The sequence below is a fragment of the Tamandua tetradactyla genome, chromosome 8 (genome assembly GCF_023851605.1).
Source record: "Tamandua tetradactyla isolate mTamTet1 chromosome 8, mTamTet1.pri, whole genome shotgun sequence".
NCBI classification, from domain to species: Eukaryota; Metazoa; Chordata; class Mammalia; order Pilosa; family Myrmecophagidae; genus Tamandua; species Tamandua tetradactyla.
Window position 1 is genome coordinate 6,578,948 of NC_135334.1, and position 24,210 is coordinate 6,603,157.

The window sequence follows — 24,210 nt, forward strand, 5'->3', positions numbered from 1 at the left end:
ATTCAATACTGTAGGTTGAAATCTTTTGATTAGATTTTCTCCAGTGAGATATGACACACCCAACTGTGGGTATTAAGTTTTGATTACATGGAGATGTGACTCCACCCATTCCAGGTGGGTTTTGATAACTTTACTGGAATCCTTTAAAAGAGGAAACATTTTGGAGAGAGTCAGAAATGGCATAGCCTACATAAATGACAGAAGCCTCAGCACCAACAGAAACTTCACAACAGAGCTGACACATATATGGACACATGGAGAACACAGATGTCTGGAGATGCTTAGAGCACAGCAGAGGTCTCCATGAGATGTTAAGCATCTGAAGAAGCAGATTCCAGCCACATGACTACCCAGCTGACAAAGATGTTCCTAACCCACGGGCATTCCCTGAATTAAGGTAACCTCTTGCTGGTGCCTTAATTTGGGTGTTTTCATTGTCTTAGAACTGTAAATTTATAACCTAAATTCCCCTTTATAAAAGCCATTCTAGTTCTGGTATATCACCAGATATACCTCACAGTGGACAGCTGCAGGACTACAACCTCATTCTGGATGACCTTAAAGGACAATGGTGAGGGAAATCCTCCCTGTGGGTGGAACTTTGAGCAGTGCATCTGTTTCACTTTGTTTAGAAGAACTGGTCACAGGTGCAACTGTATACTGACTCATGGGCTATTGCTAATGGCTTGGCTGGAGGGTCAGGGACTTGGAAGAAGCATGACTGGAAAATTGGTGACAAAGAGGCCTGGGGAAGATGTATATGGATAGACCTTTCTGAGTGGGCAAAAAATTTGAAGGTATCTGTGTCCCATCTGAATGTTCACTAGGGGGTGACTTTGGCAGAGGAAGGTTTTAATAATCAAGTGGATAAGATGACCCATCCTGTGGATACAAGTCATCTTCTTTCCTCAGCCACTCCTGCCATTGCCCAATTGGCTCATGAACCAAATGAACATGGTGGTAGGGATGGAGATTATATGTAGGCTCAGCAACATGGACATCCACTAACCAAAGCTGACCTGGCTATGGCCACTGCTAAAGGCCAAATTGCCAACAGCAGAAACCCACACTTAGTCCTTGATGTGGCACCATACCTTGAGGTGATCAGCCTGCTACCTGGTGGCAGGTTGATTGCATTGGACCACTTCCATCATGGAAGGCATAGTGATTTGTTCTAACTGGAATAGACACATATTCCAGATATGAGTTTGCATTCCCTGTATGCAATGCTTCTGCAAAAACTACCATATATGGACTTACAGAATGTCTTATCCACCATCATGGTATTCTACGCAGCAGTGCTTCTGATCCTGATCAGGGAACACACTTCACAGAAAATAAAGCATGGGAATGGGCACATGCTCGTGGAATTCTCTGGTCTTACCACGTTTCCCATCATCCAGAGGCAGCTGGGTTGATGGGATAGTAGAATGGCCTTTTGAAGATCCAATTATGCTTCTAACTAGGTGGCAATACCTTGCAGGGCTGAGGCAATGTTCTCCAGGAGGCTGTGTATGCTCGGAATCAGCATCCACTGCATGGTGCTGTTTCTCCCATAGCCAGAATTCATGAGTCCAGGAATCAAGGGGTGCAATTGGGAGTAGCACCACTCACGATCGCCCCTAGTCATCCACTAGAAGCATTTTTCTTCCTTAAGCTTGGCTGGCCTACAGGTCTTAGTTCCAAAAGGAGGAGTGCTCCTTCCAGGAGATACAACAATGATTCCATTGAACTGGAAATAAGACGGCCACCTTGCCATTTTGGGCTTCTCATGCCACTGAATCAACAAGCATGAAAGACATTGCTGTTCCATTTGGGTGATTAATTCTGACAATCAAGGGGAAATAGGACTGCAACTACACAATGAAGGTAAAGAAGAGTTTGCCTGGAATACAAGACATCTCAGTGCTACCATGCTCTCTGATTAAAGTCAATGGAAACTGCAACAACCCAATCCAGGCAGGACTATCAATGGCTCAGAAACTTCAGGAATGAAGGTTTGGGTCACCTCACCTGGCAAGGAACAACGACCAGCCAAAGTGCTTACTGAAAGTAAAGGGAATATGGAATGGGTAGTAGAAAAAGGTGACGATAAATATGAACTATGACCATATGACCAGTTACAGAAATGAAGACTAATTGCATGAATATGTTTGCATTTGTATATAAGCAAATATCTTGTTTTCTTCTTATGATATGACATAAGTTGTATTGCTCTTATGTATGTAATAGTATTTAAAATAAAAATACTATGTAATAGTATTTAAGTCATAGGATATGAAGTTTAAAAGTGAATGTTACCTAAGGACTTGTACCCTACTCTTGAGAGTTATAGTACATCTCTGGTTGTACATAGGCCAGTTGAGTACTGTCAGGTAAAACATGTCTGTTATTGTGTTTTATTTTGGAAATGAACCATGCATCAAGGTGATGTGTATAGCTGCCACTATGACAAGGGGTGGACCTTGATGGTTAGTTTCTGGTGTCAACTTGGCCAAATGATTATGCCCAGTTGTCTGGTCAGGCAAGCACTGGGTGACCATTGCTGCAAGGATATTTCATGGCTGATTGATTAGATCATTAGTCAGTTGATTGCAACTGTGGCTGATTACATCTGTCATCAACTAAGGCCTGTCTCCTACAGCTAGACCATCCAATCAATTGGTGGCTTTTAAGGAAGAAATGAGACTCTTTCACTACTTCTTCAGCCAGCAAGACTCTCCTGTGAATTTTCTCCAGACCCTTCATTGGAGCCATCAGCTTCACAGCTTGCCCTATGGATTTTGGACTCTTCCATTCCCACAGTCACATGAGACACCTTTATAAATATCATATTTGCAAATATCTCCAGTTGGTTCTATTTCTCTAGAGAATTCTGAATAACACAAAACCCTACTTGGTCATTATGTATAATTCTTGTTTTTGGAATTTTTGATAAAATTTCCCTGAAGCCATCTGGCTATGGGCTTTTCTTTGTAGGAGATTTTTGAATACTAATGAATTTCTTTACATGTGATTTGTTTGTGGAGATTTTCTGTCATTTTTTCCCCCAGGTCAGTACAGCTTATTCATGTGTTTCCAGGAATTTGTTCATTTCATTTAAGTTGTTTAGTTTGTTGGTGTAGAGCTGTTCATTGTGTCCTGTTATGAGTTTTTATTTTTTCAGGGTCCATGGTAGCAACCCCCCTCTCATTTCTGATTTTATTTATTTGCACCCTCTCCCTTTTATTCTTTGTCAGCCTAGCTAGGGATCTGTGCTGGTTTGAAAAAGTTTATGTACTCTAGAAAGCCATGTTTTAATCCTAATCAACCTTGTGGAGCAATGGTTTCTTCTAATTCCTATTCTTTACTGTATGTTGGAAGCTTTAATTAGATCATCAACCTGGAGATGTGGCTCAATCAAAAGTGGTTGTTAAACAGGATTAGGCGGATTCATGTCTCCACCCATTCTAGGTGGGTCTTGATTACTTTTATGGAATCCTGTAAAAGAGGAAATATTTTGGAGAAAACTTGAGAATCTGAGAGAGCAGAGAATGCCATAGCACCATGAAGCAGAAAGTCCACAAGCCAGCAACTTTTGGAGATGAAGAAGAAAAATGCCTCCTGGGGAGCTGGAGAGGAAGTTAGCAGATGATGCCATGTTCACCATATGCCCTTCCAGCCAAGAGAGAAACCCTGACTATGTTCGCCATGTCCCTTTCCAGATGAGAGAGAAACTCTGACTGTGCTTGCCATGTGTCTTTCCACTTGCAAGAGAAACCTCGAACTTCATTGGCCTTCTTAAACCAAGGTATTCTTCCCTGGATGCCTTAACTGGACACTTCTATGGACTTGTTTTAATTGGGACATTTTCTTGGCCTTAGAACTGCAAACTACAACTTATTAAATTTCCCTTTTTAAAAGCCACTCCATTTCTGTTATATTGAGTTTCAGCAGCTAGCAAACTAAAACAGGGTCCATCAATTTTATTGATTTTCTCAAAGGACAAACTTTCATTTTGTTGATTCTTTCTATTGTTCTCCAATTCATTTATTTCTGCTTTAATCTTTGTTACTTGTCTTCTTCTATTTGTTTTGCTTTGGAGTTAGTTGACTTTTCTTTCTCCAGTTCCTCCAGGTGAGCAGTTAGGTCCTCAAGCTTTGCTCATTCTAATTTTTTTTTTAACGTAGGCATTTAGGGCAATAAGTTTCCCTCTCAGCACTGCCTTAGTCACACTCACAAGTTCTGAAATGTTTTATTCTCATTTTCATTTGTCTCCGTATATTTATAGGTTTCTCTAGCAATTTCTTCTTTAATCCATTGATTGTTTAAGAGTGCATTATTTAATCTCCCTATATTTTTGAAAGTTCCGGTTCTTTGGTGGTTATTGATTTCCAGTTTCATTCCACTGTGATCAGAGAAAATGCTTTGAATAATTTCAATCTTTTTAAATTTATAAGGACCTATTTTGTGCCCGAGCATATGATCTATCCTGAAGAATGTTCCATGTGCACTAGAGATGAATGTGTGCCCTAGTGTTTGGGGGTGTAATAGTCTACATATGTTTGTTTAGTCTAATTATTTGATCAAATTGTTTAAGTTCTCCATTTCCTTGTTGACCTTCATTCTGTTACTTTACCTATAAAGGAGAGCAGTGCATAGAAGCCTCCCAGTACTATGGTTGAAATGTCTATTGCTCCCTTCAGTTTTGCCAAGGTTTGCCTCATGTACTTTGGAGCTCCTTGATTTGGAACATAAAAATTTATGATTGATATTTCTTCTTGGTGGATTATCACTATAATTACTATGTAGTGTCCTTCCTTATCTCTTATGATGTTTTTACATGTAAAGTCTATCTTATCTGAGATTAGTATAGCTACTTCTGCTTTCTTTTTATTATGGCCTGCATGGCTTTTTCCATCCTTTCATTTTCAATCTACTTGTATCCTTGGTCTAAGATTAGTCCCTTGTAAGCAGCATATAGATGGATCATATTTTAAAATTCATTCTGCCAATCTGTATCTTTTAATTGGTGAGTTTATTCCATTAACATTCAAAGTTATTACTGAAAAGGCATTTCTTAAACCTACCATCTTATCTTTTGCTTTTTATTCATTGGATCTGTATATTCTTTCCCCCTTTTCTATTTTTATCTTTTAAGTTACCTTTACTGACACTCTTCAATTCTGTGCTCTCCTCCAGACCTCTGTCTTCTGTCCTTTTTTTTCTTTCTTTTTTCAACCATCAGAACACCCTTTAGTATTTCTTGTAGGGCCAGTCTCTTGTTAAAAAATTTTCCCAGCCTTTATCTTTCTGTGAAAATTTTAATCACTCCCTCAATTTTGAAGGAGACTTGGCTGGATAAAGAACCCTTGGCTGGAAGTCTTTCTCTTTTAGGTTTTTAAATATATAATACCACTGTCTTCTCACCTCCACAGTGCCTGTTGAATAGTCCAAATACATACAAGGTTTCCCTTGTATGTTGTGAGTTGCTTTTCTCTTGCCAATTGCAGGACTTTCTGCTTCTCTTCACCTTTTGACAAACTGATTAGTATGTAGCTTGGAGTTGGCCTATTTAGATTTATTCTATCTGGGAAATAAAGAAGATATAAAGAAAATAAAGAAGCTCATTGGGCTTCTTTGATTTGCATATTTATGTTTTTGGTAAGTGTTGGGAAGTTTTCCCCCATTGTATCCTCAAGTTCTCTTCCTAGCCCTTTACTCTTCTCTTCACCTTCTGGAACACCAGTGATTCTCATATTTGTATACTTTGTGTTGTCCATCATTTCCCTGAAATCTGATTCAAATTTTTTCCATCTTTTTGTGCGATTTATTCTTTTGTGCATTCCAATTCTATTGTCCTATACTTTAGTTTGCTTACTCATTTTTCTTTCTATTCATATCTGGTGTTATGTATTTCTAACATATTTTTAATTTGGTCTATAGTATCTTTCATCTCTGTGATATATGCTATTTTTTCTACTTATCTTTTAAATTCTTTATGCTCTTCCAGTATGTCCTTGATATCCTTTATACCTTTAGCCAACCCATTGGATTCATTTAGGAGATTTGTATGAATATCTTTGATTAGTTGTTCCAAACTCTGTGTCTCCTCTGATGTTCAATTTGGTCATCTCACTGGGCCATATCTGCCTGCAGTGGTGGGGCAGGCTGGGGATGGGTGGTTGGAAGGGCACTTGCTTCCTTGCTCCTGCCTTGCTATCTATGCACTCCTGAGGGTTCCAGACCTCTATATGGGAAGGGAAATGGTAGGCTCTGTGCCCTAGCTGATGGCCTCTATGAACAGAGAAAGCAAGTTTACTGGCTTCCAGGTTCCCTAAAGAAGCTCTGGGCTGTGGAGCTAAGGGGGCTAATATCCCTTTATCTGCAGGAGCTGGCACTTTCCTGGGCATGGCCTCTTGACCCGGTGAAGTCCCAATGGAGCAGTCTCACCTTGTTCTCTGCATCCCATTTCCTCAGGTTTTTCATCAGGAGCTCCCTATATATTATAGAAGACCCTCTCAGATCGCTCACACCCTGGAACTGCTGTCTTGTTGTTTTCCTGTCACTTCACTAGTTGTTCCTTAGTACAGGGGTGAACTCAGCTTATGCTATTCTGCCATCTTCCCATAAATCTTTCTAAATCCACATTTATAATGAAAAAACTTAACACACCTCTCACAGTAACTTAAAAACAAGCAATCCAGATATCAATAGGTTTATAAAACATTTATAGAACATTTAAACAGCATGATTAGCAGGTTGATCTTATTTTGATAGTTGTGAGAGGAGGCGTGGATTGGAGGGAATTGACTGTCCCTCTGCTCCAACCAGCTCCAGCCGCTGGTTGGGGAAACCTCCCCGAGCAGCAGCATAGTCAACAGAGCCCTTGGAGACACCAGGATCTCTGGGCATGGGGAGTGGTTGCCTGGCTGGGTGCTGGGAATAGCCAACCCCACTGGCGCAGTGTCTCATGGAGCTGGGGGTTGTGAGTTGGCTGATGCCCTGGGTGCTGGTCGGCTCCCCAGTCTTGCTGGCAGATACCATCCATCCAACAGCCAGGGGCTGAGAGCAGCCCCACCACCAAGAGCCTCTGAGCATGCCTGTCTTTCAGCCACTGCAGTACAGGGTGGGTGGACCTGGGGGAGGATATGCTTCGGGAGCACGACCTGCTGGTGAAGAGCAATAAGTGAAGGTCAGCTACTGCAAAGTGGGAGAGGGGTGCCTGAGGAGAAGAAGTGCCTTGGGATCACCACCTGTTAGTGAGAAAGATAAGGTGCAGGCAGGCTAACTCTCTAACCATTCAGGTTTTAATTTTTTCCCTAATATCCTTTTATCCTTTTCTCTTCTTTCTTTAAATATATTTTTATATGTATTTTTATTAGCAGTATTATTGTTATGATTTTTATTTTATTTTTTTAAATTTTTTATTAATTAAAAAATTAACAAACAAAACATTAAGATATCATTCCATTCTACATATACAATCAGTAATTCTTAATATCATCACATAGTTGCATATTCATTTCTAGAATATTTGCATCAATTTAGAAAAAAATAAAAAAGACATCCCATGGGAAGATGGCGGCTTAGTAAGACGCGCGGATCTTAGTTTCTTCTCCAGGACACCTACTAGGGGAGTAGAAACGATACAGAAAGCGCCCAAAGCCACAACAGAGATAAAAAAGACAGCGTACCCCATCCTGGAACGGCTGGCTGGCTGAGAGAAGCAGCTCGGGTGAGATCGCCGAGGCGCGCGGGCCTTACCGGGCGGGGTGGCAAGCGGCCGGAGTTACTCCCTTCCCCCTTCCCGGGCCGGCTGGGAGAATTGGAGAGGCGGTCCCCTGAAACAAAGACGGCTGGTGCCCACACCACGCGCAGCCCCCGGACCAACTGAGAGAATTGGATCGGAAACCCCCAGGCCGCAGAGAACGGTGACGGGTGGGGGAGGCCCCTTCCAAACCCGTGACTCCCGGGGAACGTGCACTCTCTCGGGCGGGCCGCTGCCGCTGGCGCCCTCCCGCCACGCTTGTTGCCCAGGGCCGACTAGGAAATTCGGACGGGCTCTTTCCCTGGCTGCGGCGACCAGCAACCCTCCCTGCGTTCGGACCCCGGGCCGGCTCAAGCCGTTTCGGCTAGCGAACCCCCAGGACAGCGAGAGTTTTCCAAAGTTTAAGGTCCCACAGCACCTTTTACTGGTGGGACCCGCAGACAAACGGGTGCCACGAGTGCCACCTACTGGGCAGGATAAGAAAAACAGAACCCAGAGATTTCACAGAAAAATATTACAACCTTGCTGGGTCCAACACCAAGAGAAATCTGAATAAATGCCCAGACGCCAGCAGCAGAAGATAACTGTCCACGCTCAAAAGATTGAGAATATGGCTCAGTCAAAGGAACAAACCAATAGCTCAAATGAGACACAAGAGCTGAGACAACTAATGCTGAATATACGAACAGAAATGGAAAACCTCTTCAAAAATGAAATCGATAAATTGAGGGAGGACATGAAGAGGACATGGGCTGAACATAAAGAAGAAATAGAAAAACTGAAAAAACAAATCGCAGAACTTATGGAAGTGAAGGATAAAGTAGCAAACATAGAAAAAATAATGGATAGCTACAATGATAGATTTAAAGAGACAGAAGATAGAATTAGTGATTTGGAGGATGGAACATCTGAATTCCAAAAAGAAACAGAAACTATAGGGAAAAGAATGGAAAAATTTGAACAGGGTATCAGGGAACTCAAGGACAATATGAACCGCACAAATATACGTGTTGTGGGTGTCCCAGAAGGAGAAGAGAAGGGAAAAGGAGGAGAAAAACTAATGGAAGAAATTATCACTGAAAATTTCCCAACTCTTATGAAAGACCTAAAATTACAGATCCAAGAAGTGCAGCGCACCCCAAAGAGATTAGACCCAAATAGGCGTTCTCCAAGACACTTACTAGTTAGAATGTCAGAGGTCAAAGAGAAAGAGAAGATCTTGAAAGCAGCAAGAGAAAAACAATCCATTACATACAAGGGAAACCCAATAAGATTTTGTGTAGATTTCTCAGCAGAAACCATGGAGGCGAGAAGACAGTGGGATGATATATTTAAAATACTAAAAGAGAAAAACTGCCAACCAAGACTCCTATATCCAGCAAAATTATCCTTCAAAAATGAGGGAGAAATTAAAACATTCTCAGACAAAAAGTCACTGAAAGAATTTGTGACCAAAAGACCAGCTCTGCAAGAAATACTAAAGGGAGCATTAGAGTCAGATATGAAAAGACAGAAGAGAGAGATATGGAAAAGAGTGTAGAAAGAAGGAAAATCAGATATGATATATATAATACAAAAGGCAAAATGTTAGAGGAAAATATTATCCAAACAGTAATAACACTAAATGTCAATGGACTGAATTCCCCAATCAAAAGACATAGATTGGCAGAATGGATTAAAAAACAGGATCCTTCTATATGCTGTCTGCAGGAAACACATCTTAGACCCAAAGATAAACATAGGTTGAAAGTGAAAGGTTGGGAAAAGATATTTCATGCAAATAACAACCAGAAAAGAGCAGGAGTGGCTATACTAATATCCAACAAATTAGACTTCAAATGTAAAACAGTTAAAAGAGACAAAGAAGGACACTATATACTAATAAAAGGAACAATTAAACAAGAAGACATAACAATTATAAATATTTACGCACCGAATCAGAATGCCCCAAAGTACGTGAGGAATATACTGCAAACACTGAAAAGGGAAATCGACTCATATACCATAATAGTTGGAGACTTCAACTCACCACTCTCATCAAGGGACAGAACATCTAGACAGAGGATCAACAAAGAAATAGAGAATCTGAATATTACTATAAATGAACTAGACTTAATAGACATTTATAGGACATTACATCCCACAACAGCAGGATACACCTTTTTCTCAAGTGCTCATGGATCATTCTCAAAGATAGACCATATGCTGGGTCACAAATCAAGTCTTAACAAATTTAAAAAGATTGAAATCTTACACAACACTTTCTCGGACCATAAAGGAATGATGTTGGAAATCAATAATAGGCAGAGTGCCAGAAAATTCACAAATACGTGGAGGCTCAACAACACACTCCTAAACAACGACTGGGTCAAAGAAGAAATTGCAAGGGAAATTAGCAAATACCTCGAGGCGAATGAAAATGAAAACACAACATATCAAAACTTATGGGACGCAGCAAAGGCAGTGCTAAGAGGGAAATTTATTGCTCTAAATGCCTATATCAGAAAAGAAGAAAAGGCAAAAATTCAGGAATTAACTATCCATTTGGAAGAACTGGAGAAAGAACAGCAAGCTAACCCCAAAGCAAGCAAAAGGAAAGAAATAACAAAGATTAGAGCACAAATAAATGAAATTGAAAACATGAAAACAATAGAGAATATCAATAAGGCCAGAAGTTGGTTCTATGAGAAAATCAATAAGATTGATGGGCCCTTAGCAAGATTGACAAAAAGAAGAAGAGAGAGAATGCAAATAAATAAGATCAGAAATGGAAGAGGAGACATAACTACTGACCTCACAGAAATAAAGGAGGTAATAACAGGATACTATGAACAACTTTATGCTAATAAATACAACAATTTAGAGGAAATGGACGGGTTCCTGGAAAGACATGAACAACCAACTTTGACTCAAGAAGACATAGATGACCTCAACAAACCAATCACAAGTAAAGAAATTGAATTAGTCATTCAAAAGCTTCCTAAAAAGAAAAGTTCAGGACCAGATGGCTTCACATGTGAATTCTACCAAACGTTCCAGAAAGAATTAGTACCAATTCTCTTCAAACTCTTCAAAAAAATCGAAGTGGAGGAAAAACTACCTAATTCATTCTATGAAGCCAACATCACCCTCATACCAAAACCAGGCAAAGATATTACAAAAAAAGAAAACTACAGACCAATCTCTCTAATGAATACAGATGCAAAAATCCTCAATAAAATTCTAGCAAATCGTATCCAACAGCACATTAAAAGAATTATACATCATGACCAAGTAGGATTCATCCCAGGTATGCAAGGATGGTTCAACATAAGAAAATCAATTAATGTAATACACCATATCAACAAATCAAAGCAGAAAAATCACATGATCATCTCAATTGATGCAGAGAAGGCATTCGACAAGATTCAACATCCTTTCCTGTTGAAAACACTTCAAAAGATAGGAATACAAGGGAACTTCCTTAAAATGATAGAGGGAATATATGAAAAACCCACAGCTAATATCATCCTCAATGGGGAAAAATTGAAAACTTTCCCCCTAAGATCAGGAACAAGACAAGGATGTCCACTATCACCACTATTATTCAACATTGTGTTGGAGGTTCTAGCCAGAGCAATTAGACAAGAAAAAGAAATACAAGGCATCAAAATTGGAAAGGAAGAAGTAAAACTATCACTGTTTGCAGACGATATGATACTATACGTCGAAAACCCGGAAAAATCCACAACAAAACTACTAGAGCTAATAAATGAGTACAGCAAAGTAGCAGGTTACAAGATCAACATTCAAAAATCTGTAGCATTTCTATACACTAGTAATGAACAAGCTGAGGGGGAAATCAAGAAACGAATCCCATTTACAATTGCAACTAAAAGAATAAAATACCTAGGAATAAATTTAACTAAAGAGACAAAAAACCTATATAAAGAAAACTACAAAAAACTGCTAAAAGAAATCACAGAAGACCTAAATAGATGGAAGGGCATACCGTGTTCATGGATTGGAAGACTAAATATAGTTAAGATGTCAATCCTACCTAAATTGATTTACAGATTCAATGCAATACCAATCAAAATCCCAACAACTTATTTTTCAGAAATAGAAAAACCAATAAGCAAATTTATCTGGAAGGGCAGGGTGCCCCGAATTGCTAAAAACATCTTGAGGAAAAAAAACGAAGCTGGAGGTCTCGCGCTACCTGACTTTAAGGCATATTATGAAGCCACAGTGGTCAAAACAGCATGGTATTGGCATAAAGATAGATATATCGACCAATGGAATCGAATAGAGTGCTCAGATATAGACCCTCTCATCTATGGACATTTGATCTTTGATAAGGCAGTCAAGCCAACTCACCTGGGACAGAGCAGTCTCTTCAATAAATGGTGCCTAGAGAACTGGATATCCATATGCAAAAGAATGAAAGAAGACCCATCTCTCACACCCTATACAAAAGTTAACTCAAAATGGATCAAAGATCTAAACATTAGGTCTAAGACCATAAAACAGTTAGAGGAAAATGTTGGGAGATATCTTATGGATCTTACAACTGGAGGCGGTTTTATGGACCTTAAACCTAAAGCAAGAGCACTGAAGAAGGAAATAAATAAATGGGAACTCCTCAAAATTAAACACTTTTGTGCATCAAAGAACTTCATCAAGAAAGTAGAAAGACAGCCTTCACAATGGGAGACAATATTTGGAAATGATATATCAGATAAAGGTCTAGTATCCAGAATTTATAAAGAGATTGTTCATCTCAACAACAAAAAGACAGCCAACCCAATTACAAAATGGGAAAAAGACTTGAACAGACACCTCTCAGAAGAGGAAATACGGATGGCCAAGAGGCACATGAAGAGATGCTCAATGTCCCTGGCCATTAGAGAAATGCAAATCAAAACCACAATGAGATATCATCTCACACCCACCAGAATGGCCATTATCAACAAAACAGAAAGTGACAAATGCTGGAGAGGATGCGGAGAAAGAGGCACACTTATCCACTGTTGGTGGGAATGTCAAAGGGTGCAACCACTGTGGAAGGCAGTTTGGCGGTTCCTCAAAAAGCTGAATATAGAACTGCCATACGACCCAGCAATACCATTGCTAGGTATCTACTCAAAGGACTTAAGGGCAAAGACACAAACGGACATTTGCACACCAATGTTTATAGCAGCATTATTTACAATTGCAAAGAGATGGAAACAGCCAAAATCTCCATCAACAGAAGAGTGGCTAAACAAACTGTGGTATATACATACGATGGAATACTATGCAGCTTTAAGACAAGATAAACTTATAAACCATGTAATAACATGGATGGACCTAGAGAATATTATGCTGAGTGAATCCAGCCAAAAACTAAAGGACAAATACTGTATGGTCCCACTGATGTGAACGACATTCGAGAATAAACTTGAATATGTCATTGGTAACAGAGTCAGCAGGAGTTAGAAACAGGGTAAGACAATGGGTAATTGAAGCTGAAGGGATACAGACTGTGCAACAGGACTAGATACAAAAACTCAAAAATGGACAGCACAATAATACCTAATTGTAAAGTAATCATGTTAAAACACCGAATGAAGCTGCATCTGAGCTATAGGTTTTTGTTTTGTTTTGTGTTGTTTTGTTTTGATTTTACTATTATTACTTTTATTTTTTTCTCTATATTAACATTCTATATCTTTTTCGGTTATGTTGCTAGTTCTTCTAAACCAATGCAAATGTACTAAGAAATGATGATCATGCATCTATGTGATGATGTTAAGAATTAATGATTGCATGTGTAGAATGGTATGATCTCTAAATGTTGGGTTAATTTCTTTTTTTCCGTTAATTAAAAAAAAAGAGAGAAGGGATAATTGGAGATGAAGGGATACAGACTGTACAACGGGACTGGATATAAAAACTCAGAAATGGACAGCACAATACTACCCAATTGTAATGCAATTATGTTAAAACACTGAATGAAGCTGCATGTGAGGTATAGGTTTTTTGTTTTTGTTTTTTTTGTTTTTTTTCTTTCTATTATTGTTTTAATTCTTATTCTGTTGTCTTTTTATTTCTTTTTCTAAATCGATGCAAATGTACTAAGAAATGATGAATATGCAACTATGTGATGTTATTAAGAATTACTGATTGTACATGTAGATTGGAATGATTTCTAATTGTTTTGTTAATTCTTTTTTTAATTAATAAAAAAAAAATAAAAAATAAAAAAGACAACAGAGAAAGAAATAAAGCGATAACAGAAAAAAAAGATTATACATGCCATACCCCTTACCCTTCGCTTTCATTTACCACTAGTCTTTCAAACTAAATTTATTTTTAATATTTGTTCCCCCTATTATTTATTTATTTATTTATTTATTTTAATTAAAAAAAAGAAAATTAACACAACATTTAGAAATCATTCCATTCTACATAAACAATCAGTAATTCTTAATATCATCACATAGATGTATGATCATCACTTCTTAGTACATTTGCATCGATTTAGGAAAAGAACTAGCAAAACAACAGAAAAAGATACAATGATAATATAGAGAAAAAAATAAAAATAATAAAAAAAATAAAAAAATATATAAAAAAGAAAACAGAAAACAAAAAACACAAACAAACAAACAAATAAACAAACAAAGGAAACTATAGCTCAGATGCAGCTTCATTCAGTGTTTTAACATGATTACATTACAATTAGGTAGTATTGTGCTGTCCATTTCTGAGTTTTTGTATCTAGTCCTGTTGCACAGTCTGTATTCCTTCAGCTCCAATTACCCATTATCTTACCCTGTTTCTAACTCCTGCTGGACTCTGTTACCAATGACATATTCCAAGTTTATTCTCGAATGTCGATTCATATCAGTGGGACCATACAGTATTTGTCTTTTAGTTTTTGGCTAGACTCACTCAGCATAATGTTCTTTAGGTCCATCCATGTTATTACATGCTTCATAAGTTTATCTTGTCTTAAAGCTGCATAATATTCCATTGTATGTGTATACCACAGATTCTTTAGCCACTCATCTGTTGATGGGCATTTTGGCTGTTTCCATCTCTTTGCAATTGTAAATAATGCTGCTATAAACATTGGTGTGCAAATGTCTGTTTGTGTCTTTGCCCTTAAGTCATTTGAGTATATACCTAGCAGTGGTATTGCTGGGTCGTATGGCAATTCTATATTCAGTTTTTTGAGGAACCGCCAAACTGCCTTCCACAGTGGTAGCACCATTTGACATTCCCACCAACAGTGGATAAGTGTGCCTCTTTCTCCGCATCCTCTCCAGCACTTGTCATTTTCTGTTTTGTTGATAATGGCCATTCTGGTGGGTGTGAGATGATATCTCATTGTGGTTTTGATTTGCATTTCTTTAATGGCCAGGGACATTGAGCATCTCTTCATGTGCCTTTTGGCCATTTGTATTTCCTCTTCTGAGAGGTGTCTGTTCAAGTCTTTTTCCCATTTTGTAATTGGGTTGGCTGTCTTTTTGTTGTTGAGTTGAACAATCTCTTTATAAATTCTGGATACTAGACCTTTATCTGATATGTGGTTTCCAAATATTGTCTCCCATTGTGTAGGCTGTCTTTCTACTTTCTTGATGAAGTTCTTTGATGCACAAAAGTGTTTAATTTTGAAGAGCTCCCATTTATTTATTTCCTTCTTCAGTGCTCTTGCTTTAGGTTTATGGTCCATAAAACTGCCTCCAATTGTAAGTTTCATAAGATATCTCCCTACATTTTCCTCTAACTGTTTTATGGTCTTAGACCTAATGTTTAGATCTTTGATCCATTTTGAGTTAACTTTTGTATAGGGTGTGAGATACGGGTCCTATTTCATTCTTTTGCATATAGATATCCAGTTCTCTAGGCACCATTTATTGAAGAGACTGTTCTGTCCCAGGTGAGTTGGCTTGACTGCCTTATCAAAGATCAAATGTCCATAGATGAGAGGGTCTATATCTGAGCACTCTATTCGATTCCACTGGTCGATGTATCTATCTTTATGCCAATACCATGCTGTTTTGACCACTGTGGTTTCATAATATGCCTTAAAGTCAGGCAGCGTGAGACCTCCAGCTTCGTTTTTTTTCCCTCCAGATGTTTTTAGCAATTTGGGGCACTCTGCCCTTCCAGATAAATTTGCTTATTGGTTTTTCTATTTCTGAAAAATAAGTTGTTGGGATTTTGATTGGTATTGCATTGAATCTGTAAATCAATTTAGGTAGGATTGACATCTTAACTATATTTAGTCTTCCAATCCATGAACACGGTATGCCCTTCCATCTATTTAGGTCTTCTGTGATTTCTTTTAGCAGTTTTTTGTAGTTTTCTTTATATAGGTTTTTTGTCTCTTTGGTTAAATTTATTCCTAGGTATTTCATTCTTTTAGTTGCAATTGTAAATGGGATTCCTTTCTTGATTTGACCCTCAGCTTGTTCATTACTAGTGTATAGAAATGCTACAGATTTTTGAATGTTGATCTTGTAACCTGCTACTTTGCTGTACTCATTTATTAGCTCTAGTAGTTTTGTTGTGGATTTTTCTGGGTTTTCGATGTATAGTATCATATCGTCTGCAAACAGTGATAGTTTTACTTCTTCCTTTCCAATTTTGATGCCTTGTATTTCTTTTTCTTGTCTAATTGCTCTGGCTAGAACCTCCAACACGATGTTGAATAATAGTGGTGATAATGGACATCCTTGTCTTGTTCCTGATCTTACGGGGAAAGTTTTCAATTTTTCCCCATTGAGGATGATATTAGCTGTGGGCTTTTCATATATTCCTTCTATCATTTTAAGGAAGTTCCCTTGTATTCCTATCTTTTGAAGTGTTTTCAACAGGAAAGGATGTTGAATCTTGTCAAATGCCTTCTCTGCATCAATTGAGATGATCATGTGATTTTTCTGCTTTGATTTGTTGATATGGTGTATTACATTAATTGATTTTCTTATGTTGAACCATCCTTGCATACGTGGGATGAATCCTACTTGGTCATGTTGTATAATTCTTTTAATGTGTTGTTGGATACGATTTGCTAGAATTTTGTTGAGGATTTTTGCATCTATATTCATTAGAGAGATTGGTCTGTAGTTTTCTTTTTTTGTATTATCTTTGCCTGGTTTTGGTATGAGGGTGATGTTGGCTTCATAGAATGAATTAGGTAGTTTTCCCTCTGCTTCAAGTTTTTTGAAGAGTTTGAGGAGAATTGGTACTAATTCTTTCTGGAATGTTTGATAGAATTCACATGTGAAGCCGTCTGGTCCTGGACTTTTCTTTTTAGGAAACTTTTGAATGACTGATTCAATTTCTTTACTTGTGATTGGTTTGTTGAGGTCATCTATTTCTTCTTGAGTCAAAGTTGGTTGTTCATGTCTTTCCAGGAACCCGTCCATTTCATCTAAATTATTGTATTTATTAGCATAAAGTTGTTCATAGTATCCTGTTATTACCTCCTTTATTTCTGTGAGGTCAGTAGTTATGTCTCCTCTTCCATTTCTGATCTTATTTATTTGCATCCTCTCTCTTCTTCTTTTTATCAATCTTGCTAAGGGCCCATCAATCTTATTGATTTTCTCATAGAACCAACTTCTGGTCTTACCGATTTTCTCTATTGTTTTCATTTTCATTTATTTCTTCTCTAATCTTTGTTATTTCTTTCCTTTTGCTTGCTTTGGGATTAGTTTGCTGTTCTTTCTCCAGTTCTTCCAAGTGGACAGTTAATTCTTGAATTTTTGCCTTTTTTCGTTTTCTGGTATAGGCATTTAGGGCAATAAATTTCCCTCTTAGCACTGCCTTTGCTGCATCCCATAAGTTTTGATATGTTGTGCTTTCGTTTTCATTCACCTCGAGGTATTTACTAATTTCTCTTGCAATTTCTTCTTTGACCCACTCGTTGTTTAAGAGTGTGTTGTTGAGCCTCCATGTATTTGTGAATTTTCTGGCACTCCGCCTATTATTGATTTCCAACTTCATTCCTTTATGATCCGAGAAAGTGTTGTGTATGATTTCAATCGTTTTAAATTTGTTAAGACTTGCTTTGTGACCCAGCATATGGTCTATCTTTGAGAATGATGCATAAGCACTTGAGAAAAGGGTATATCCTGCTGTTGTGGGATGTAATGTCCTATAAATGTCTATTAAGTCTAGTTCATTTATAGTAATATTCAGATTCTCTATTTCTTTGTTGATCCTCTGTCTAGATGTTCTGTCCATTGATGAGAGTGGTGAATTGAAGTCTCCAACTATTATGGTATATGTGTCTATTTCCCTTTTCAGTGTTTGCAGTGTATTCCTCACGTATTTAGGGGCATTCCGGTTTGGTGCATAAATATTTATGATTGTTATGTCTTCTTGTTTAATTGTTCCTTTTATTAGTAGATAGTGTCCTTCTTTGTCTCTTTTAACTGTTTTACATTTGAAGTCTAATTTGTTGGATATTAGTGTAGCCACTCCTGCTCTTTTCTGGTTGTTATTTGCATGAAATATCTTTTCCCAACCTTTCACTTTCAACCTATGTTTATCTTTGGGTCTAAGATGTGTTTCCTGTAGACAGCATATAGAAGGATCCTGTTTTTTAATCCATTCTGCCAATCTATATCTTTTGATCAGGAAATTCAGTCCATTAACATTTAGTTTTATTACTGTTTGGATAATATTTTCCTCTACCATTTTGTCTTTTGTATTATGTACATCATATCTGATTTTCCTTCTTTCTACACTCTTCTCCATACCTCTGTCTGCTGTCTTTTCATATCTGACTCTAATGCTCCCTTTAGTATTTCTTGCAGAGCTGGTCTCTTGGTCAAAAATTCTCTCAGTGACTTTTTGTCCGAGAATGTTTTAATTTCTCCCTCATTTTTGAAGGACAATTTTGCTGGATATAGAAGTCTTGGTTGGCAGTTTTTCTCTTTTAGTAATTTAAATATATCATCCCACTGTCTTCTAGCTTCCATGTTTCTGCTGAGGAATCTACACACAGTCTTATTGGGTTTCCCTTGTATGTGATGGATTGTTTTTCTCTTGCTGCTTTCAAGATCCTCTCTTTCTCTTTGACCTCTGACATTCTAACTAGTAAGTGTCTTGGAGAATGCCTATTTGCGTCTATTTTCTTTGGGGTGTGCTGCACTTCTTGGATCTGTAATTTTAGGTCTTTCATAAGATTTGGGAAATTTTCAGTGATAATTTCTTCCATTAGTTTTTCTCCTCCTTTTCCCTTCTCTTCTCCTTCTGGGACACCCACAGCATGTATATTTGTGCACTTCATGTTATCTATCATTCAGTTCCCTGATCCCCTCCTCAAATTTTTCCATTCTTTTCCTTATAGTTTCTGTTTCTTTTTGGAATTCAGATGTTCCATCCTCCAGTTCACTAATTCTATCTTCTGTCTCTTTAAATCTACCATTGTAGGTATCCATTGTTTTTCCATCTTTTCTACTTTGTCCTTCAATCCCATAAGTTCTGTGATTTGTTTTTTCAGACTTTCTATTTCCTCTTTTTGTTCAGCCAATGTCTTCTTCATGTCCTCCCTCAATTTATTGATTTGGTTTTTGAAGAGGTTTTCCATTTCTGTTCGTATATTCAGAATTAGTTGTCTCAGCTCCTGTATCTTATTTGAACTATTGGTTTGTTCCTTTGACTGGGCCATATCTTCAATTTTCCTAGCGTGATCTGTTATTTTCTGCTGGTGTCTGGGCATTTAATCAGATTTCCCTGGGTGTGGGACCCAACAGGTTGAAAGATTTTCCTGTGAAATCTCTGGGCTCTGTTTTTCTTATCCTGCCCAGTATGTGGCGCTCGTGGCACTCGTCTGTCTGTGGGTCCCACCAGTAAAAGATGCTGTAGCTTCTTTAACTTTGGAAAACTCTTGCTGTGGGGAAGGGTCACCAGCCGAAGTAGCTTGGGGGAGTTCCGATTCAAATCTCCCAGCCGGCCCGGGAATCCACACATAGGGGGGCACCGGCCTCCACGGCTTGGGGGAGTGCTGATCCAATGTTCCCAGCCGGACTTGGAAGCCACGTGTGTGGAATGGACCCCAGTCGCCGGCCCCCGCGACTTGGGGGACCTCCTATCCAATTCTCCCAGCCAGCCCAGGAAGGCGGAAGGAGGGACTCTGGCCGCAAGCCACCCTGGCCTGGGGAAGCACGTGCCCCTCGGGTATCTCACTGCAGCAGATTCTCCATGCCGGTTCAGCCTTTCCAGAATGGGGTACGCTGTGTTTTTGGTCTCTGTCTTGGCTCTGGGAGCTGTTCTGTACCATTTCTATTTCTTTAGTAGCTGTTCTGGAGGAGGAACTAAGACCCGCACATCTTACTAAGCTGCCATCTTCTCCGGAAACCCCTGATTTTTTATTTTTATTTGTATATTTTATATATTTGCATTTTAGATTATTTATTTGTATTGCTTATTATATATTTTCTATTATTTTATTCATTTAAAATTTTTTAGTGTTATTATTCCTTTTTTTCTTAAATTTCTCTTCTTTTGGTGGGTGCCAATCTGAGTTCACTCCTAAAATATCTTGAAATGTCTCCTTCTGACTTTGTGACTGTTCTAGTTTGCTAGCTGGCAGAATGTGATATGCCAGAAACAAAACTGCTTTTAAAAGGGAAATTTATTAAGTTACAAGTTTACAGTCTAAGCCCTTGATAAAGTCCAAATTAAGGCACTAACAAGAGGTTACCTTCACTCAAGAGAGGCTAATGACATTCAGGGTTTCTCTCTCAACTGGAAAAGCACATGGTGAACATGACAATGTCTGTTGGCTTCCTCTCCAGGCTTCTTATTTTATGAAGCTCTCCTGGAGGCATTTTCCTTCTTCATCTCCAAAGATCTCTGGCTGCATGGGCTCCCGTGGTTCTCATGGTTCTCTCACAGCTCTGTCTGTCTCTCCAAAATGCTTCCTCTTATAAAGGACTCCAGTAAACTAATCAAGACCTGCCTGGAATCATGGAGTCACATCTCCATCTAATCAAAGATTAATATCCACAACTGGGTGTGTCACATCTCCTTGGAGATAACCTAATCAAAGTGTCCAACCTACAGTGCTGAATAGGGATTAAAAGAAACAGCTGCCTCCACAAGTGGATCAGGATTAAAACATGGCTTTTCTGGGTCACATAATCCTTCAAACTGGTACAGTGACCTGCTACTGTTGAGGTGTACTTTATTGTTGTTTCATATTTTTATTATATTCTTATTCTATTTTATTATTTTTCTTTGTTTTCAGTGCATGGGTTAGGAATTGAGACCAGGTTTTCCATGTGGTGGTGGCTGTTCTGAAGTACCCATGCACCCCAGCCTAGCTTTTTTTTTTTTTTTTAACATGGGCAGGCACCAGGAATTGAACCCGGGTCCTCTGGCATGGCAGGAAAGCATTCTTGCCTGCTGAGCCACCGTGGCCCACCCCCAGCCTAGCTTTTAATAGACCCTCAAGTTAAATTTTATCTCCCACATGAGATCCAGGCTTTGGTTTTGTGGGGAATAACTGACAAATCAAATGCAAGAGGAAACCTTCAATGCAAAACTAAGTAAATACAAAACTTTAGATGAGTGCGGGAAACAATTTGCAAAAACCTTAAGATAATCCAATGATTTGAACATGGCAGAAAATCACAAAGCACATGAAGATCCAAGGAAAAACGGCCCAGCCAAATGGCCAAATCAAAACTTCAGAGGGGACACAGACTTTGGAACAACTACTCAAGGATGTATATAAAGAAATAAAGGATATTAGGAGGACGCTAAAGAGCATAAAGAAGAATTCAAAGTTTAAATAGAAAAGTGGCAGATCTCACAGAAATGAAAGATACAGTAGACCAAATTAGAAATATAATAGATATGCATGATAGCAGATTCAAAAAAGCAGAAAGAAGAATAAGTAAGCTAGAAGACAGAACAATTGAACTATAGTGCACAAAAGAGAAAATGGCAAGAAAGATGGAAAAATGGGACTTGATCTTTGGCAAATTATAGACAACAAGAGGTGCAGAGATATAAGAATCACTGGGGTCCCAGAAGTAAAAGAGAAGAAGAAAGGGCTGGGAAAGATAGTTGAAAATGTAATTGGGGAAAACTTTCCAGCCCTTATAGAAGACATAAATATGCAAGTCAGAGGCCCAGCAAACTCCAAATAGAATGAATTTGAATAGTCTTTCTCCAAAATATGTACTAAACAAATGGTCGGATGTTGAAGAGGAATAGAAGGACCCGAAAGCAGCATGATAAAAGTGATCTACTACATGCAAGGGAAAGCATACTCAACAGGCACCATGGAAACAAGAAGGCAGTGGTATGATATATTTAAGATCCTGAATGAGAAGAGCTTTCAGCTGAGAATTCTTTATTCATCCAAGTTATCCTTCAAAATTGAGGGAGAGATAAAAATCTTCAAAGACAAACAAAGAATTAAGAGAATCAGTCAAAAAGAGACCTGCCATACAAGAAACACTAAAGGGAGTCCTATCAGCTGAAAAAAGATAGAAGTGGGAGGTCTGGAGGAGGGCACAGAATTGAAGAATATCAGTAATGATAATTTAAAGGATAAAAAGAGAGAAAAGGGAAAGAACATATAGATCTGACAAATAAAAACTAAAGGATGTAATGGTTAATTCAAGAACTGCTTTTGCAGTAATTCCTTTGAATGTTAATGGATTTAATTTACCAATTAAAAAATAAAGACTGGCAGAGTGGATTAAAACGTATAATCCAACTATATGCTGTTTACAAGAGACACATCTTAGACCCCAAACACAATTAGATTGAAAGTGAAAGGATGGAAAAAGATGCTCTATGCAAGCTATAACCAAAAGAAAGGAGGAGTGTTTTGTTTGTTAATTTTTTTTAATTAATAAAAAAAGTTAAAAAAAAAAGAAAGCAGGAGTAGCTATACTAATATCAGATAAAATAGACTTTAAATGTAAAGATGTGATAAGAGAAAAGGAAAGACACTACATATTAATGAAAGGGACAATTCACCAAGAGGAAATAATGATCATAAATGTTTATACTCTGTACTGGTCTGAAAGGATTATGTACCTCCAGAAATCCATATATTACTCCTGATCCATCTCCTGGCGGCAGCCATTTCTTTTAATCCCTATCCAGCTCATAGGTTGGAACTTGATTAGATTATCTCCACAGAGATGTAACACACCCAATTGTAGGTACTAACTTTTGATTAGATGGAGATGTGACTCCACCCATTCCAGGTCGGTCTTGAATGGTTTACTGGAATCCTTTAAAAGAGGAAGCATTTTGGAGAGAATGATGGAAGAGCCATGGCAGAGCCATGAGAACCATGAGAACCCAAGCAACTAGAGACCTTTGGAGATGAAGAAGGAAAACACCCCCAGGGAGCTTCATAAAACAAGAAACTTGGAGAGAAAGCTAGAATATGTTGCCATATTCTCCATGTGCCTTTCCAGTTGAGAGAGAAACCCTGAACTTCATTGGCCTTTCTTGAGTGAAGGTACCCTCTTGTGGTGCCTTAATTTGAACATTTTTATAGACTTGCTGTAATTGGAACATTTTCATGGCTTCAGAACTGGTAAACCCACAACTTATTAAATTTCCCTTTTTAAAAGCCATCCCATTTCTGGTATATTGCATTCTGGCAGCTTGCAAACCAGAATAGATTTTGGTACCAGAGAAGTGGAGTGCTGCTCCAGTTTGCAAATATCAAACATGTCAGAACAGCTTTTTAAATGGATAAGGGGAAGATTTTGGAAGAATTGTGAGGAGCTTGATAGAGAAGGTCTAGAAGGCCTTGAAGAGATGGTTGGTAGAAATGTGGATTCTAAAGATACCTCCAGTGAGGCTTTAGACAGAAATGAGGCATGTGTTATTGCAAACTGGAAGGAAAGTGATCCTTGTTTTAAAATGACAGATAACCTGGCAAAATTGACTAGTGGCTTTGGATGGAAGGCAGATTTTAAAAGCCATGAACTTGGATATTTAGCAGAAGAGCTTTCCAAATTAAGTGTGGAAAGTGTAGCATGGTTTCTCTTTTCAGTTTATAGCAAAATATGACAGGTAAGAGATAAGCTGAGAACTGAACTCTTGGGTACAAAGAAACCAGAAATTGATGTTCAGGAAAATTCTGGGCCTCCAGGAAGGGAGACCCAAGAGAATAGTGTCCCACATGAGGATTTGGCCAAATCTGTAAACAGTCAGTCATTTCAGAGAAAACCAGGATAAAAGATGGGGTTATCCAAGAAGGATTTGTGGAAATTCCTTCTGTCTGAAGGACAAGATTCTTGCTGACTACATAGAAAGCCAACAAGAGTATCATGGGACCCGTAAAAAGGAAATCACTGTCAGTCTCAACTGGCGTGTTTGAAAAGGGAAAAAGTGAAGGTAAAATGTTTTCAGAGGCGGAACCATGGAGGTTGGCATCTGTAGTCAAGAAGCCTCAGGCCATGAGAGTGGACCCACCCAAGCACATGGAGAGGATG

The 24,210-nt window shown here is 38.4% G+C and overlaps 1 long non-coding RNA gene across 1 annotated transcript in view; it reads right to left on the minus strand.

The window, feature by feature from the left end:
- Positions 1–6,773: 6,773 nt before the first annotated feature.
- The window catches only part of LOC143643158 (uncharacterized), a 102,377-nt gene continuing 84,940 nt past the window's right edge, over positions 6,774–24,210 (minus strand). The window contains exon 7 of the long non-coding RNA XR_013156160.1: positions 6,774–7,151. This is a non-coding gene — a long non-coding RNA (uncharacterized LOC143643158). The remainder of the gene's footprint in view (positions 7,152–24,210) is intronic.